The 14,842-nt window shown below is 39.7% G+C and overlaps 1 protein-coding gene and 1 pseudogene across 3 annotated transcripts in view; one reads left to right on the forward strand and one right to left on the reverse strand.

The window, feature by feature from the left end:
* The window catches only part of MID1 (midline 1), a 374,792-nt gene that overhangs the window by 185,083 nt on the left and 174,867 nt on the right, over positions 1-14,842 (forward strand). The gene's annotated exons all lie outside the window — the stretch shown is intronic.
* Positions 1,695-2,317, reverse strand: LOC119058357 (40S ribosomal protein S8-like; annotated as a pseudogene).

Here is a 14,842-nt window from a genome sequence, read left to right on the forward strand (position 1 = left end):
TTACCTGTCTTGTTCATAATAGCCATTCTAACAGGTATGAGGTGGTATCTCATTGTAGTCTTGATTTACATTTCCCCAATATCTAGTGAAGTTGAGCATCTTTTCATATCTCTTGGACATTTGTGTATCTTCTTGGAAGAAGTATCTGTGCAGGTCCTCTGCCTTTTTAATCGGATCGTTTGTTTGCTTGGTGTTGAGTTCTGTGAATTGTTTATATATTTTGAATATGAACTCTCTGTTGGAGCTCTTGTTTGCGAATATCTTCTGCCATTTTGTTGGTTGCCTTTTTGTTTTCTTTTGCTCTGCAGTAGCTTTTTAGTTTGATTTAGTCCCATTCATTTATCTTTGCCTTTACTTCCCTTGCCTTTGGGGTCAATTTCATAAAATGTTTTCTGCAACTAAGGCCCATAAGTTTAGTACCTATGTTTTCTTCTATGTAATTTATTGTTTCAGATCTTATATTTAGGTCTTTCATCCATTTTGAATTAGCTTTTGTACATGGGGACTAACTGTAGTCTGGTTTTGTTCTTTTGCATGTGGCTTTCCAATTTTCCCAACACCATTTATTGAGGAGGATTTCTTTTCTCCCTTGTATGTTTTTGGCTTCTTTGTCAAAAAAATATTTGCCCATATACATGTGGTTTTATAGCTGGGTTCTCAATTCTGTTCCATTGGTTTGTGTGTGTTTTTCTGCTAATACCATGCTATTTTTATTATTATAGCTCTGTAGTATAACTTGAAGCCAGGTAGTGTGCTACCTCTGGCTTCATTGTCTTTTCTCAGGATTCCTTTGGCTATTCAGGGTTTTTTGTGGTTCCATACAAGTCTGATGATTTTTTTTTTAAACAACATTGAAATTTTGATGGGGATTACATTAAATCTGTATGTTGCTTTGTATAATATTGTCATTTTAGCTATGTTCATTCTTCCAATCCATGAACATAGAATATATTTCCATTTCATTGTGTCTTTTTCAATCTCTTATAATAATGCTTTGTAGTTTTCAGTATATAGGTCCTTCACATCCCTTGCTTAGTTTATTCCTAGCTATTTTATTCTTTTGATTGCAATTGCAAAAGGATATTTTTTCATTTCTTCTGAAATTTCATTGCTAGTATACCAGAAAGCTGTTAATTTTTGTACATTGATTTTTGTTTCCTGCAGCTCTACTGTATTTGTTTATTGTTTCTAATAGTTTTGGGGTGGAGTCTTCAGGGTTTTCTATGTACAGGATCATGTCATCTGCAAAAAGTGACTCTTACTTCTTCCTTCCCAATTTGGATGCCTTTTATTTCTTTCTCTAGTCTGATTGCTCTAACTGAGACTTCCAAAACTATGTTGAATAAGAGTGGTGAGAGTAGGCATCCATGTCTTGTTCTGATTTTAGAAGAAAAGCTTTCAGTTTTTTACCATTGAGTATATAATAGTAGCTGAAGGTTTGTCATGTATGGCCTTTATTATGTTCAGGTACTTTTGTTTTATGAATATACTCATTTTATTGAGTGTTTTAATCATAAATGGGTGTTGTATCTTATCAGATTCTTTTTCTGCATCTGTTGATAAAATCATATAGTTTTTATCCTTTCGGTTTTTTAATCTTTATTTTTTATTTTTTAAACTGACAATAAACACCTGTATTACATAAGCTTTAAAAAAAACCATGATTTTTAAAGAAAGGAGGGAGAAGGGTTTATTTATTTGCCTTTCCGGGCCTTAATTTTCCTCAGATGCAACTCCAGCGCCTTGTCTTCTAGCACAGAGCCGTCTGCTTGGCCACACTAGCCTGGTCTTGAAGCGATGCACACATCAAGCCTGCCCTGCTGGAACTGCTCCTCCAGAAGGCTGCTGATTCTGGCATTCTTTTTCCTCTCATCATATTTCTTCTGAATTTTCTTTGATCATTTTTTGTTTAAAATCTCTTTTTCTTCGGGAGTCGGCTTGCCTCCCTTCTTGCAGCCCAGGGGTAATGCACAGCGGGACTCATACCACTGTCAGCACGGTGTCCTGTCAAGGAGCACGATGCAGTACTTTCCTAGGGTCTTGGTACGGACCAGTTTGTTGTTGGATACACTGCAGACACCATCAGTAATGCTCCTTTTGTGCATACAACACTCTGAGCCCCAGAAGTTGCCCACACCCAGCCTCAAGGCCTGGCACTTCTTGTTGCCTCCCCACACGTGGACTCTGTGTATGCTTCAGGGGCCAATCTTAGTGCTGGCAGCAGGGCCCCCTGCTCATATTTTTGCTTCTTGTGGTGGGGCTTCCTCTAGCCCACGGTCTTGCGGCACTTGTGCCAGTTGTCCAGAGAGGTGACCATGGCTTACTACCAGCTGGAACAAGAGAACACAAAGAGTCTGGGTTATTTTTTAAAAGATTTTATTTATTTATCTTTAGAGGGGAAGGGAGGGAGAGAAATATCAATGTATGGTTGCCTTTTGTGCATTCCCTGCCGGGAACTGGCCTGCAACCCAGGCATGTGCCCTGACTGGGAATCAAACCTGGATCCTTTGGTTCACAGGCCTGCGCTCAATCCACTGAGCTACACCATCCAGGACTCCCCACCATTGCTCTCTCCTGCCATGCCCACCCCCCACCTGCACAGTAAATCCCCACCCTGTTGTCCATGTCCATGTGTCATTTATACCTGTTCATTGACTAGACCCTTTCCCTTCTTTTCCACCTTATTCCCCTACCCCCTCCTCTCTGGTTGCTGTCAGTCTGTTCCTTGTTTCCATGCCTCTGGTTCTATTTTGCTCATTTGTTTGTTTTATTCATTAGGGTCCTCTAATAGGTGAGATCTATATTACGTTGAACCATCCTTGTACTCCTGGAGAGAACCCTGCTTGATTGTAATGGATACTTTTTAATGTATTATTTTATTTAGTTTCCTGGTATTTTGTTTAGGATTTTTGCATTTGTATTTATCAGACATACTGGTCTGTAATTTTCTTTTTTGTGTTATCCTTGCTGGGTTTTGGTATCAGGATTATGTTGGCCTCATAAAAATATGTTAGGGAGTATTGCCTCTTCTTCAATTATTTTGAAGAGTTTGACAAGAATAGGTACCAAATCTTCTTTGAATGTTTGGTAGAATCCATTAGGTAGGCCATCTGGACTTGGACTTTTATTTTGGGAGAAGTTTTTGGTGGTTGTTTCTATTTCCTCACTGTTGACTGGCCTATTTAGATTTTCCAGTTCTTCATGATTCAGTCTAGGAAGGTTAAATATTTTAGGTACTTACCCATTTCTTCTAGGTTATTGAAACTGGCAGCATATAGTCTTTCACAGTATTCTAGTATGATCCTTTATATTTCTGCGATGTCTCTGGTAAGTTCTCTTTCATTTCTGATTTTGTTTATATCAGTTCATTTTCTTTATTCCTTAGTGACTCTAGCCAGCGGTTTTTCAATTTTATTAATCTTTTCAAGATTAACTCTTTCGCCTTGAGCCCATTTTTGTCCTTGCAGCTTAGATTTGTCTCTTGAAGAAATCAAATTGTTGGATTTTGTTTTTTGATCCAATCTGCTACTCTGTGCCTTTTTATTGGTGAATTTAGTCAATTTTCATTTAGGGTCATTATTGATATATGAGAATTTCCTACAGCCTTTTTACCTTTTATTTTCTGGTAGCTCTATGCCTACATTGGTTCCTTTCCTTTGTGATTCTGTCTGTTGTTTTTGTTTGGTGGTATTTCATGCCTCTTTATTCTGTTTCATCTTTTTTCTAAATTACCTGTCTCAGTTCGGCATTTATTGAGTGTCATTAAAATTAGGCTTGTGTAAAAGAAAGTTTCATACACATACATACAGTAGTCTTTTTTTTAATGCATCTGATCTTTATCCTGCTTTGCAAATTCAGACCATACCTCATTTGCCTTTTATTTTTTAAAATATTTTATTTATTTATCTTTAGAGGGGAAGGGAAGGAAAGAAATATCAGTGTATGGTTGCCTCTCTTCCATCCCATTCTGGGAACTGGCCTGCAACCCAGGCATGTGCCCTGCCTGGGAATTGAACCAGTGACCCTTTGCTTCACAGGCCCATGCTCAATCCACTGAGCTACACCAGTCAGGGCTACTCATTTTTATATTGCTCTTTCTGATGGGGTTAGATAGTTCTCATAGAATTCTTTCATTTTTTTCAGTGCTCAAGTCTCTCTCTTCTTACTTCTGAGTCATTTCAAGATTTCTATTTTTTTTAAGATTTTATTTATTTACTTATCTTTAGAGGGGAAGGAGAGAGGGAGAGAGACATCAATGTACTGTTGCCTTTTTTGGGTGTCCCCTGCTGGGAATTGGCCTGCAGGGAACTGGCCTGCAACCCAGGCATGTGCCCTGACTGGGAATCAAACCTGGATCCTCTAGTTTGCAGGCCTGTGCTCAATCCACTGAGCTACACCAGCCAGGGCAAGATTTCTATTTTTTTAAGTAATTTTTATTGATTATGCTATTACAGTTTTCCCAATTTTCCTCCTCTATCCTCCCTCCACCATGCCCCTCAACCCTCCAGCATCCCCTCCTTAGTTCATGTCGATGGGTTGTACATATAAGCTCTTTGAGTCCTCTGTTTCCTATACCACTTTTTATCTCTCCCCATCTATTTTATGCCTACTAATTATGCTTCTTCCCTGTACCTTTGCCCCCCATTCCTCCCTTCCCCCTCCTTGCTGAAATCCCTCCATGTCATGTCCATTTCTTTTATTCTGTTCCTGTTGTACTTGTTTGCATACTTATTATTTTTGTTGTTTTTCTTTTCTTTTAGGTTCATTTGTTGATAGTTGTGAGTTTGTTGTCATCTTACTGTTCATATTTTTTATCTTCATTTTTGTTAGATAAGTCCCTTTAATGTTTCATATAATAAGGGCTTGGTGATGATGAACTCCTTGAATTTGACTTTATCTGAGAAGCACTTTATCTGCCCCTCTATTCTAAATGAAAGCTTTCCTAGATAGGGTAATCTTGGATGTAGGTCCTTGCCTTTCATGACTTCAAATACTTCTTTCCAACCCCTTCTTGCCTGCAAGGTTTCTTTTGAGAAATCAGCTGATAGTCTTATGAACACTCCTTTGTAGGTAACTCTCTCCTTTCCTTTTGCTGCTTTTAGGATTCTCTCTTTATCTTTAATTATGGGTAACTTAATGATGATGTGCCTTGGTGTATTCCTCTTTGGGTCCAACTTCTTTAGTACTCCTGGACTTCCTGTAAGTCTATTTCCTTCACCAGATGGGGGAAGTTTTCCTTTATTATTTGTTCAAATAAGTTTTCAATTTCTTGTTCTTGTTCTTCTCCTTCTGGCACCCCTATAATTCGGGTATTGGGACATTTCAGGTTGTCCCAGAGGTTTGTAAGACTCTCCTCATGTTTTTGAATTCCTGTTTCTTCATTCTGTTCTGGTTGGATGTTTATTTTTTCCTTTTGTTCCAAATCATTGATCTGAGTCCTGGTTTCCTTCTTGTCACTGTTGTTTCCCTGAATATTTTACTTTATTTCATTTTGGGTATCTTTCATTTGTTTTTTTCATTTTTTGATCAAACTCAATCAGATCTGTCAGTATTTTGATATTCAGGGCTTTAAATATTTCTTTGTCTTGGCTTACCTAATAAGTTGTAAGGGGGCTGGGTATTCTCCTGGGCAGGTCAACCCTCTTTGCTGCACTGTAGCGCTGCCTGTGTGGGAGGAGCCAGAGAGGGAACAATGCAGCTCACCTGCTCTTCTCTAGGGTACTTTCCAAAGTATGAGACTGGGATGGCAAGCACAGTAGTCCACAGTCAACTCTGAGTCTCAGTTCCCCCTTAAGTCAGCTCCGCCCATGCATCCCGCAACCTTGCCACAGCCAACCTTGCCTGCTGGGTCTGCTGCTTTGTCTTGGTTTTCCTTTTCTTTTTTTAATTTTTATTTACTTATTTATTTACTTATTTTCTTTCAAATTGCAGTTCTGATTATTTTATTTCAAACAGCCCAAGACTTTTCTTTTTTCATTCCCCTCCACCCTGCACCCCCCCACCCCTACCATTCCCCCCTTTAGTTTATGACCATGTGTCTCAAGTTCTTTAGATTCTATATTTCCCATACTATTCTTGCCCTCCCCCTCTCTATTTTCTACCTACCATCTATGCTACTTATTTTCTGTACCTTCTCTCCGCTTCTCCTCCCACTCCCCTGTTGCTAACCCTCCATGAGATCTTCATTTCTATGGTTCTGCTCCTGATCTAGCTGTCCTTTTAGCTGGCTTTTGTTTTAGATGTAGTTGTTAATAACTGTGCATTTGCTGTCCTTTCACTGTTCATATTTTTTATCTTCTTTTTCTTAGATAAGTCCCTTTAACATTTCATATAATGAGGGCTTGGTGATGATGAACTCCTTGAATTTGATCTTATCTGAGAAGCACTTCATCTGCCCTTCCATTCTAAATGAAAGCTTTGCTGGAGAGAGCAATCTTGGTTGTAGGTCTTCAGATTTCATAACTTGGAATATCTCTTTCCAGCCCCTTCTTGCCTGTAAGGTCTCTTTTGAGAAATCTGCTGACAGTCTGATGGGAAGTCCTTTTTAGGTGACTGTCCCCTTAGCTCTTGCTGCTTCTAGGATTCTCTCCTTCATTTTAATCTTGGCTAATGTAATGATGATGTGCCTTGGTGTGTTTCTTCTTGGGTCCAACTTCTTTGGGATTCTCTGAGCTTCTTGGATTTCCTGGAAGTCTATTTCCTTTGCCAGATTGGGGAAATTCTCCTTTATTATTTGTTCAAATAAGTTTTCCACTGGTGGCTGTTCCTTTCCCCCTTCTGGTACCCCTATAATTTGAATGTTGGAGCGTTTAAAGATGTCCTGGAGGTTCCTAAGTCTCTTCTCATTTTTTTGAATTTTTGTTTCTTCATTCTTTTCTGGTTGGTCATTTTTATCCTCCTTCTGGTCCACTCCTTTGATTTGAGTCCCAGTTTCCTTTCCATTACTATCGGTTTCCTGTGCATTGCCATGCATTTCAATTAGTTTAGCCTTCATACGTTCCTCTAATTTGTGACTAAAATCAACCAGTTCTGTGAGCATCCTGATCACCAGTGTTTTGAACTGTGCATCTGAAAGTTTTGCTATTTCTTTGTCACTTAGATTTGAGATCTGGGGCTTTGAGATCTTCTTGAGCCATTTTTGGTCTGTTTGTGCTCATTAAGTATGAGGAGCGGAGCCTTAGGGGTGGGGCGGGGCCTTCCGGGTGGGGTCGCTTGGTTGTGACGCTGTATGTGGGGGCAGGGTCAAAGCCGGGAAATGGCGGACATCTCTGCTGCCTCCCATCGCTGGGACCCGCTGGGTTCCGTCTCACTGCCCACTCCCTTGCCGGTCTATCTGCTCAGGAATGTGCCAGCACTGTCAACCCGCCGCCCTTTACCTTCGCCGGGTCCACTGGTCGCTCACTGGGTCGGCCCTTTGCAACCCCACGCCTGGGATCCGCGCACCTGAGTCCATCTGACCGAGTTTTCCTGTGCAACTCCACTCCACCAGCTGCTGGTTTCGCCCCTCTTACCGGTCAGGCTGAAGAATTCATTGTTATCAGACTTCCGAAAAGTTCAATTTTCTGTGTTCTGACTATGTTTTCTGTTGCTAACACTTTGTTGTCTCTAAACTTGGTTGTGTGAGAAAGCACGGTGTCTCCACCTATGCCTCCATCTTGGTGGAAGCTATTTGCTTATTTATTTTTATCAGTGTATGGTTGCTTCTCATGCATCACTGCTGGGAACTGGCCCCTGCTGAGAACTGTCCTGCAACCCAGGCATGTGCCCTGACTGAGAATCGAACTGTGATCTTTTGGTTCGCAGGCCTGTGCTCAATCTACTGAGCTACACCAGCCAGGTGCCTCAGTTTTTCTGACTCGGCCCATGATGTCCACTGCCTTACTGGTCTGGTCGTTCTAGTTGATTTCTTCTTTCATTCTTTAGTTGTCAGAATTCCATGCATTTTGATTTTCTGGCACTTCTGGTGGTTTATTGATTTTAGATTGGTTGTTATCCTCCTTTTGGTTGTGCGAGGAAGTGAAGGGTTTCTACCTATGTCTCCATCTTGGCCAGAACCCCCTCAAGATATCTACTTTTCATTAAATATTTTATTGTTTTATTACAGTTGTCCCAATTTTCCTCCTTTGTCCTCCTCTGCTCAGCCCATGCCCCACTTCCTACAGTCGTTCCCCATCCTGTTTCCATGTCCATTGCATTTCTAAATTTCTGTCTTTTTTTTTTTGTTTATCTTTAGAGGGCAAGGAGAGAGAGAGAAATATCAATGTATGGTTGCCTCTCGTGTGTCCCCTGCTGGAACCTGGCCTGCAACCCAGGCATGTGCCCTGACTGGGAATTGAACCTTGACCCTTAGGTTCGCAGCCCGAGCTCAATCCACTGAGCTACACCAGCCAGGGCAAATTTCTGTCTTTGATATCACTAATTCTTCCATCTGGTCTGCTCTATTTCCTTAGCTTGCTAGTTCATTCTTGATCTCTTATTGATATGTGAAGTTCTTCATCTCCAGAATTTCTATTTGGTTCTTTTTTAAAGCTTCAATCTCTGGTAAATAGTCATGTCATTTATTGATTTGGTTTCTGATTTCATTAAACTGTCTATCTGTGTTTTGCTGCATCTCATAGGGCCTTCAAAACTGCAATCTTGAATTCTTTGTCATTTAAGTAACATGTTTCCATGTCTTCAAGTTTATATTCTGGAAATGTTTTGTCTTTCTGAGCTGCCTCTTTACTTTGGTTATTCACGGTATTTAATGGATTCCTTCTCAGTCTAGGTATGTATCGATATATGTCACTTCTCCAGCAGATTGTTTTTCTCTAGTCTTTCAATTGTTTTTTATTAGGTGATATTGAATCACAAATTTTTTAGCTCTCTTGCATTTCTCTGGCTTTTCAGCTCTCCACAGGGTGGTGCAAAATGGTCTGCGTTCCCTGGGAAAGTGGAGACTCCCCTGTGATCCTGCTGTTCCTGTCCCAGAACAGGGACAGGGTACAGGGTTCCCAACCCTTCAGGGAATGTGGTATTAAATGGGGCTCCAAATTAATGAAATTCCAGTGCTGTCCAGAACAGCCAGATGTTGCTGGCAGTGCAGCCTCAATGTGTGGGGCTGGGGTAAGCTAGAGGAAGTTGACTGGCTCTGTTCTTGCTTCGTCATCCCAGCAATGGCTACCTCATACCTCTATGGTGTCCCCCTGTACCTCCACATGACCCCGAGATTACTTGCAGTGTACCCCTCACTGAGGAAAAAAATGTTTCCATATTATCAGTTCTTGGATTTGCAGATAATGTGCTCTATAGCCCAACATGAAGGGTGAGGGGAGGCAAGCTCTGGGAGGTTAAGGGCAAGCAGCCAGGCTCTGTTGTTTTGTTTTTCTGTCTGGAATGCCCATTGCTAGACAACCATGGCTGCATCTCTGGGCTTTGTCACTGCCCAGGTCACTGGCTCAGACACAGCTTGTACTGCCCAATCCTGTGGGAATGCTCACTAAATCTCTTCGCTCCTCCTGGCTGAAGGAAGTGCCAACCAGAGCCTGATTCCTCCCCTTCCTGGTCTGAACACTTGTCTGTGGGTCAGCTCAACCTTTCTCCCTTCTCACTACCCCAGTTTGCTCCCACTTGGCCACCTTTGGATGTTTCAATGCATGGATGTTTCAGAATGTGCATTGAGCAGGGAATCCTTTGTTGAATCATAGCTGTTCAAATCGTTGAAGCTTAAAGGAAAGAAATCAAGGGGATCTTTCATGCTGTCATTCCTCTGACATCACTCCTCTCTACCAGGCTCATATTTAATACTGTTTAATGACTGAGCAAACACAAGAAAAACTCTACCTGTTGTTGGAATAGCCCAATTTATTAGCATCAAATCTCTACATCATCTGTGATAGTCTTTGAGATTTATGAATTAATTTCAATTTCAACCAAGTCAATTCTGGGCTACTGCCTTGAAGTTATTTAAATAGTAACTTCCATTTTTACAAAATCTTAAGAATACCAGTAAGATGGCCTCTGACTTCTTGAGCTTTTGACATTCAACCACCAGAGGCTGCTCTGAGACCATTATCTTCATTTCACTCTGGGTCTAGTCCCAATGGGGAAACCTGTAAGGACTGATTTGGCTTCTATTGCTTTGAATTGTCCTTGCTCAGTGCAGTTCCCTGGTGGTCTGTTGTTGGAGTATACAATTAATTAGAGTCAAGAGGAGGTGCCAAAAGAAGGCAAAAACTACACATTACTGTTTTGCCCTCCTCTTTATTTTTAAACACTCAATCTTGTTTTATTTCTTTTAAGTAAAAGAGAATTGTGCAAGTCTCTCCTACTGGCATTTGCTAACTTTTAACAATTTTTTCCTGTTACTATGTTTTCAAGAAGATTTCTGAACATTTTTAAAAACCTTTGTTCAATAATATTTACTTCTATATGGTTTCTATTCTTGTACATTTTACTAGGATTTTATAGTTGCTTCCATGCTGTTCCCTGTTTTATTTTTTAAAAATCTTTGTCTTTCTCCTTTAAGTCTTTATTTAACAAAACAAACCAAAACTTAAATAGAGTATCTGTAGTTAAGTAAGAGGGATTAAAAATGGTTTTGGTGCCTGTAATGTATTTTGTATTTAATCTTGGACACTAAGCAGAGATATACTTTCTTCACATGATATTGTTTTTAGCCTTTGCATGCAAAGGCATAATCTAGGTAGACATTGATCAGCCATAAAAAAACAACTGTTTTTGAGTTAATGTTAAATATGCCACCCTAAGTCACCCTAAGCAGTATACTTCCATAAAAATAAGTTACTACAAAAAATGTAAAGTTTAGACCCATGGCAAATACCAAATTAATAGTTTTATAGCAGGCAAAGCCATCAGTATATAGATGATCTGGAAAATTTCAACACTACAATACCTGAATTCTAGACTTCACAAAAGTTTTCACAAAATTCCATATGTGATTGTAAAAGGTATAATTTAGGTGTGTCTTCTTAAATATGCCTCATTTTCTATACATTATAGGAAACATCAGTTGAACTTGAAGGAAAGTGAATACCTATTTCATTAATTTTATTTATAGTATAAGATAAAATTTTTAAGATTTCTTTTGTTCTGAAATGAAATTCTTGAGACGCATGAAATACTCCTAAATGTTTGGTGATGTTATATTCATAGAATGGAACAATCCTTAGAAGTGTTTGAATGTTTGATATTTTACCTTCAGTGTAATCACAATGATAGAACTTCTTACCCTAATAAATTCATGACTAAGGTAGGATACAAGGTTGCTTGTATTTTCATGCAGAATAATGGCAGCTATATATATAAATTGGTCCATATTTCACTAGATGCTTTGTTAAATATGGAGTGCCTGTGAAAATGCCAGATTTCTTCTCTGTGGCAGGTTTTGCTTTTTAACTTGCCCCAACTAAGGAGAGAACCAGAAGTCACTTGCCCATGAGTAATGCCTTATTAAACCATCATATTTTCATGTGGTATATTTTCCTCCCGATTTGTATGCCTGACCATTGACTTCCTAAATATTACATTTGAGCTGAGCCCCCCCCACCAAAAAAAAAGACCCACTGAAGTAATATTAGGTCAGCTTTGTTGGATGCATTAGCGGCCTGTCTGAACAAAGACGAGGGACTCAGGCACAGAAACTCATCACGTGGCCCTGGCCCTGAGAGCCTTGCAGATGCATTGCATGACTCATTGTTAAACATGCCGAGAACAGACAAATTCCAGGCAAGTGAAGCATCTGCTGATCCAACTACAGTTAGGTAAGTTGCATGATATTTATCTTACTTGCTTTTCCTTGAGGAACTTCCACGCAATTTCCAACTGCTCCTGAACACCACATGCTAAAAGCACACAGCAACTGTATTATAATAAAACTGTTAGCGTTAAACACAGGCACTTGAATTGGTATAACCCTCAGGCCAGTTACACTTCACTAAATTGCATAGGCTTTTAAATACCTGCACTCATTAAAAAAAATGTATCCATAGCAACCTCTTTGTCAAGGAAATAGTTACCTGAAAGTATACACATCTTTTCAAAGAAACAGGGAGATATAAAACCATATTAGTTAACTGTGCATGATATTATTTGGGTTTAAATTTAATTAGGGGAATGATTCAGGAGGAAATGGGACTTTTAAGAAATCTTTAGCGTGTTTCTTCCCAGTAGAGTGTGTTTTCATGCCTTCTTTATCACCAAAAGGTTTTTATGTATAAGACTTTTATTAAAATACCATGAAATAACTTTGGGCTCCAGATATTTAAGAAAAAATAATATCTCTCTTCTTCCTGCCCATAGCATGCCTACCATTTTCTTAGAAAGCTCCTTTGCTCAGCATACACCATGGTTATTATCCTGAGACTTCTGTTGCACATGGATCTTTGGTAGTCACTTCATGAGTATTTGTTATCAGACAGGGCACAGGATCATTTAAAAGTCCACAGTCCTTCTCTTGTGAGGTGACCTGATGTAACTCATCCTGTTTCTAAGACACTCTCTCTGATGGAATGACCTTTCACTTGGTCATGTTATATGACATTGACTGCAGGGACAAACCAGCCAGGTGAAGCAGCAGGCTTTCTGATACTACCCAGTGATAAATTGAGGTAAGTTAAAGGAGGACTTTAGAACTGAGGAACCTTCAAATCTCAACTACTCCCATCTCTTGGGTAAGGAGTGTCAGGAAGGAAAATATTCCTCTACTCTCTTAGGTTTACTCACTGGGGTCTGTGAATTAAACTAACAAAAGCCAGAATAACAAGGTAAAAGGCACACAATTTAAAAAATATTTACATGCACAGGAGATCACAGAAAAGGAATGAAACTGGAAAAAGCTGTTAGGCTCAAAGACTTACATGCCCTTTTCACAAAGAAAAGAGGATCTGGGCTTCATGGGGAGACAAAATATCAGGAAGTGACCAGGAGGTGGATATATGGTTAGAAGATAATAGAAGATAAGGGCTATTTTGTAAGATCTGTCTATGCATATTCATCTTGGCAATGACACTCCATCTTCAATGATAGAATCACTTTTTTCTCTGTGGTATGGGGGGCACCTTCCTCAAAGGGAAATCTATGCCCTGATTTTAGGCAGGTAACAGAAGGGCAGAGAACTCTTTTTGCATTTGTTGGTTCTCAGTTGCCTTCTGTTCAAACTAATCCTGAAGCCAAAGTGGCATATTTTGGGGTAGCATATTCTGACCCTTTTCAGAAGGTAAATATATCAAACTTGAAGTTCATATTAGCTAGTATTAGTCAGGGCTGACTTCATTGGCAAGCATGCAGGCACACAAGGCCCAAGTTTGCTTTAATGATTGGCTGAGTGGGTATGGCTGCCTTCCAATAAAACTTTATTTGTGGACATGGAAATTTTAATTTCATATACCTTGTACGTGATATGAAATAGAATTCTTTTGATTTTTTCCAACCATTTCAAAAATGTCGAGTGATTCTCAGCTGGTGACCACACAGTAACAGATGGTGGGCAGAATTTGGCCTGAGTTTGCAGGCCCCGGATCTAGAGAGGTGGTTCTTAAATCAGCATCATCATCCCTACCTGGAAATTTGTCAGAAATGCACATTTCTAGGCCCTCCCCCAGACCTGCTGAATCAGAAACTCTGTGGTGGGGCTCAGTAATTGTGTTTTAACAAGTCCTCCAGCGGATTCTGATGCTTGTTAAATTTATGAACCACTGATCTAGTCTGACCTATGATTCTCAATCTTGGCTGCTCATTCTAATTCTTTAATGGAGCTTTTAAAAAATCTCTCCACCAAAGCCCAGCCCAGATCAATTAAACCAGAGTCTCTGTGGGTGATGCCAAGACACCAGTATATTTTAAACCTTTTTCAAGTGATTTCAGTGAGCAGACAAGGCAAACTAATGCTTTCACTGTACAAATAAGGAAACTGAAGCTCACAGAGTATAAGCATCTTGCATGAGATACATAACAATGAAAAATAGGTATGGCACAATCCACTTTTACTTCTTTAGATACATGAACATTAAAATACTACGTTTGGTTATGGAATGTGTTTGCCAGAAGCTTCAGGGGTCATGTTATCTTTTATTACTAGCACTGATTAATTAAAAGCACATTGGAAACATGCCCTAAATAAAATGAAGGCTTTCTTTGGAAACTTGTTAGGCCAGACAATGTGACTATAATTGGAAGAAATAACTGCACAGAGGCTGAGGACAGTCCCATCTGTAAGCACTTTAGAGCTGAGGCGACACCTTCAAGATTGTGGTGGAGGACAAAGCCTGGAGCTACTTGCCAACGTGTTTGAGCAATTGTTTCCTGTTCCATATATGGAACACACTGAGAAGTCACAGCCTTAAATGTCATTAATGACACTGGAAAACCAACAGTTACATGCTTATGATGGGTTTTATGACTCAAGAACTCCTGTGTCTTGGGCATTTTTTAAAGGGAACTTTAAGATGATGGATGCTTTGTTCTTCTCAGCAAAGACTTCACAATATCTGTGCAATCCGTGGAAGGAAGAACACAGGCTATGTATCCAAAATAGAGCTGGGGAAAGTGAGGCATGGATAGAAACTGAGTCATGTGATCATTGCAAGTGGAGGTGTACAAATATACAACCAACCACTGGATGTTTTTATTGTTTTAGTGGTTACAGGTTACAATTTTTGATCATTTACTGTGTGCTGTGTTCTCATAGTTCTGTGTTTAAGGGCATGTTTTCTGGAGCCAATCAGCCTGAGTGCATAAACCAAGATCTATAACCCCCTAGGTTAATGAACTTGGCAAGTCACTTTGCCTCAGTTTTCTCTCCTAGAAAATGGAGATGATAGTAGTACCTATGTCCATAGGAGTA

The sequence above is a fragment of the Artibeus jamaicensis genome, unplaced genomic scaffold, assembly GCF_021234435.1.
Source record: "Artibeus jamaicensis isolate MK-2021 breed Jamaican fruit bat unplaced genomic scaffold, CSHL_Jam_final scaffold_1283, whole genome shotgun sequence".
NCBI classification, from domain to species: Eukaryota; Metazoa; Chordata; class Mammalia; order Chiroptera; family Phyllostomidae; genus Artibeus; species Artibeus jamaicensis.